The 3,427-nt window shown below is 38.0% G+C and overlaps 1 protein-coding gene across 1 annotated transcript in view; it reads left to right on the forward strand.

The window, feature by feature from the left end:
- The window catches only part of LOC122548331 (cytokine-dependent hematopoietic cell linker-like), a 42,085-nt gene that overhangs the window by 13,373 nt on the left and 25,285 nt on the right, over positions 1-3,427 (forward strand). The window contains exons 2-4 of the mRNA XM_043686860.1: positions 1,465-1,599; positions 1,727-1,751; positions 1,977-1,995. The gene's annotated coding sequence lies outside the window, so the exon portion shown is untranslated. The remainder of the gene's footprint in view (positions 1-1,464; positions 1,600-1,726; positions 1,752-1,976; positions 1,996-3,427) is intronic.

Genomic DNA, 3,427 nt, shown 5'->3' on the forward strand with positions numbered 1-3,427 from the left:
CCCCCACCCCAGTCTGACCTATCACCCTCACCTTGACCTCTTTCCACCTATCACATTTCCGACGCCCCTCCCCCAAGTCCCTCCTCCTTACCTTTTATCTTAGCCTGCTGGACAAACTTTCCTCATTCCTGAGGAATGACCGATTCTCCTGTTCCCTGGATGCTGCCTGACCTGCTGCGCTTTTCCAGCAACACATTTTCAGCTTATTACCACGTGTACTTGTAAAATGTATTTGTTACAAATACAGTGAAAAATGTTGCATAATGTCTCCAGCGCCATCTTGAAACACAGAAAATAAACCAAGACATAGAATATAAAAGTAGGAAATAAAGTTAAAGTTCAACTTTCCAGTCCTTCTTGTCAAGTGCTTAGCCATGGACCTGGATCCAGGTACTTCCATCCTGGTGCTGAAGCCAACACCATCACAAAGCAATAGGCCAGCCTCTAGTCCCTTTGCCGTGCCACCGCCATTGGAACTGAGTCACCATTGTTCAGCGCATGATTCACTTATTTTAAATTATCATTCTAAATGGTTTGAATGTATTTTGATTGCAACAATCCATTTAATAGTGATGATAGGTTTTTGAAAATTGGCCAACTTGAATGCCATTCAATTGATCTACATTTTTCAGTAGGAAAGCTGTATTAGATTAGATTAGATTCCCTACAGTGGGGAAATAGGCCCTTTGGTCCAACCAGTACACACCGACCCTCTGAAGAGTAACTCACCCAGACCTATTTCCCTCTGACTAATGCACCTAACACTATGGGCAATTTAACATGGCCAATTCACCTAACCCGCACATCTTTGGACTGTGGGAGGAATCCGGAGCACCCAGAGGAAGCCCACGCAGACACAGGGAGAACATGCAAACTCCACACAGACAGTCACCCGAGGCTGGAATCGAACCTGGGATCCTGGTGCTGTGAGGCTGCAGTGCTAACCACTGTACTTTATAATATTTCTGTACTTGGGCAATAAAATTGAATAGGTGAAATAATGGAGATAGTTTGCACATTCAAAACTCCTTTAAAGGTATTTGAAGAGCTGACACCATTCCTCAAACATTAGCTGCACATCTTGGGAGTTATTGTATAATGTTCCCATCATTACCACTATGGCTTGGGCTGAGTTATGCACTGGGTAGAGGTTACAATCCCAATTTTAGATTTTTAAGGTTGATTTGAAAATATCATCATGAGAAAGAAAGTTTGCAATGGTAGATCACCAATTTTGAAGCAACATTATGTGAGAAAGAATATTACATTTGGATTTCTATAAAAATGTTCTAGAGGTACTGGAAACAAAAGTAGACTATGACTTCAGGAAGGTTGAATGTTTATTCAAGCATAACATTTGTTTTCATTGCTATATTAAATTTATAAATTACCAGTTGCAAGTTACGATGAAATAGTTGTCACGGTTTGTAATTTTTTTCAATAAATTATTTTGTGCAATTCTAGACCTCCTAAGAGTATCCCCAAAGAATTCAAAGAACTTCCTCCAGAACCAAGTCACGCACATAGTTTCTTGAGACCTTACAACATTCTGCACTCTATAAACGAGCCATCAATAACACAACCTGAAAACAACATTGGGTGAGTTAATTCCAATAAGCTACTAAGATAGCTAGCTGGTTTGTGATTTGAAGAAAAATGCTACAGCAGCAGTTTAGCAAATACAGTTGTCCAATGTTAACTGATAATTTACTTTATTTTCTTTCAGGTTACCAAAGGGCAAGCAAAATGAGGTTTATGTTATTTATATATCCTTTCTTATTTTCTCACAATTTTTCAAACATTGTCAGTAAAACATCACTGTTTTATTTTCTTCAGTTTCTGAATGGTACTTATTGAAAACACTTGTAGATCATTTGTTTTAACATTTGCTCATAAACAAAAGCAATAGTTTTGAGTTTTACGTAAATGAATGCTTGCACTCCAATATTATTTTGTTTTGTTTTCTTCTCCAACAGGCAATCACACAAAAAAATGGTAGGTACATTACAAAGAAAAGTAACACTTGAATGTTAGAAAGTGAATACAATGCATTTGCCAATAGTTTGTTTTCTAAGATATCACAAAGATATTCATTATACAGTAAAATAAAGATCTGCACAACATCATTACTAAAGATAAGAGGTTTAAAATTATATTTTATGGTTTGTGTTGAAGAAGTGAAATTAAATTGTTTCAACTGATGCACAAAGGATATTTCACAAAGGTTTCAATTTAGTTCTAAGTTACTTCCAAAACACAAACTAATGAATACATGCCTGAGAAACAGGTCGGAGCAAATTACTGCAGACATTGGATTCTGTACTGAAAACAAAAAATACTGGAGATCACAATGTGTCAGGCAGCATCCATGGAGAGACAGCAAGCTAACATTTTGAGTCTAGATGACTAGTGGTTTGATTCTATAATCCAATCTTGTGGGGAAATCATAAGAACCCAGTGTATGATTTTCTGGATTTTTTTAATCAAATGGGAGTGTTAGATCACAAAATCGATAGAGCATAAGAACAAAAAAAAATCAGGAATAGAAGTAGACCAAACAAACACAGAAAATGCTAGAAGACATAGCAAGTCTGACAGCATCTATGGAGAGAAATAAAGTTAAAGTTTCTTCAGAAATACATGAGGGAACCAAATGGAATGTTTCCACATTTGCTGGTAACACATAGTTAACTGGGAGTGTGAGTAATGAAGAGGATTCAAGAGGCTTCAGGGTAATTCAGACAAGTTGAGTGTGTGTGTAATTGCAAGGCAGATGCAGTATAACATTGATATGTGTGAAGTTGACCACTTTTGTAGGGAAAAGCTGAATGACAGTATTATTTAAATAGTGATGGATTGGGAAATATTGATGTACAAAAGGACAAGGATGTCTTAGTAGTGTGAACAGTTTTAGACTCCTTACCTAAAAAAAGGATAATTTTTCCAAGGAGAGAATGTAGCAAATATTTCCCAGACGCAAAGCTGGGAAGTCAGGTTTGTCGTGGGAGGAATAATTGGGTTGTGTTCATTGGGGTTTAGAAGAATGAGAGGGGATCTCGTTGAAACATATAAAATTCTGACAGTGTTCAACAGACTAGAAGCAGGGAAGATTTTTCCCCTGGACAGATAGTCCAGAATAAGCAGTCAGAGTCTCATGATACAGGGGAGACCATTTATGACAGAGGCGATGGGACATTTCTTCACTCTGATGGTGGTGAACCTGTGGAATTCTCTCCCACAATAGGCTGTGACAGTAAAGCCACTGAATGTATCTAAGAAAGAAATAGGTAGCTCAACGTTTCAGGAGGCATGGGGGGAGAGCACACGTATGGAATTGAGATAGAGGATCATGGGGAGAGAGGACACGTATGGCATTGAGATAGAGGATCATGAGGAGAGAGCACATGTATGGCATTGAGATAGAGGA

This window comes from Chiloscyllium plagiosum, unplaced genomic scaffold, assembly GCF_004010195.1.
Source record: "Chiloscyllium plagiosum isolate BGI_BamShark_2017 unplaced genomic scaffold, ASM401019v2 scaf_54, whole genome shotgun sequence".
NCBI classification, from domain to species: domain Eukaryota; kingdom Metazoa; phylum Chordata; class Chondrichthyes; order Orectolobiformes; family Hemiscylliidae; genus Chiloscyllium; species Chiloscyllium plagiosum.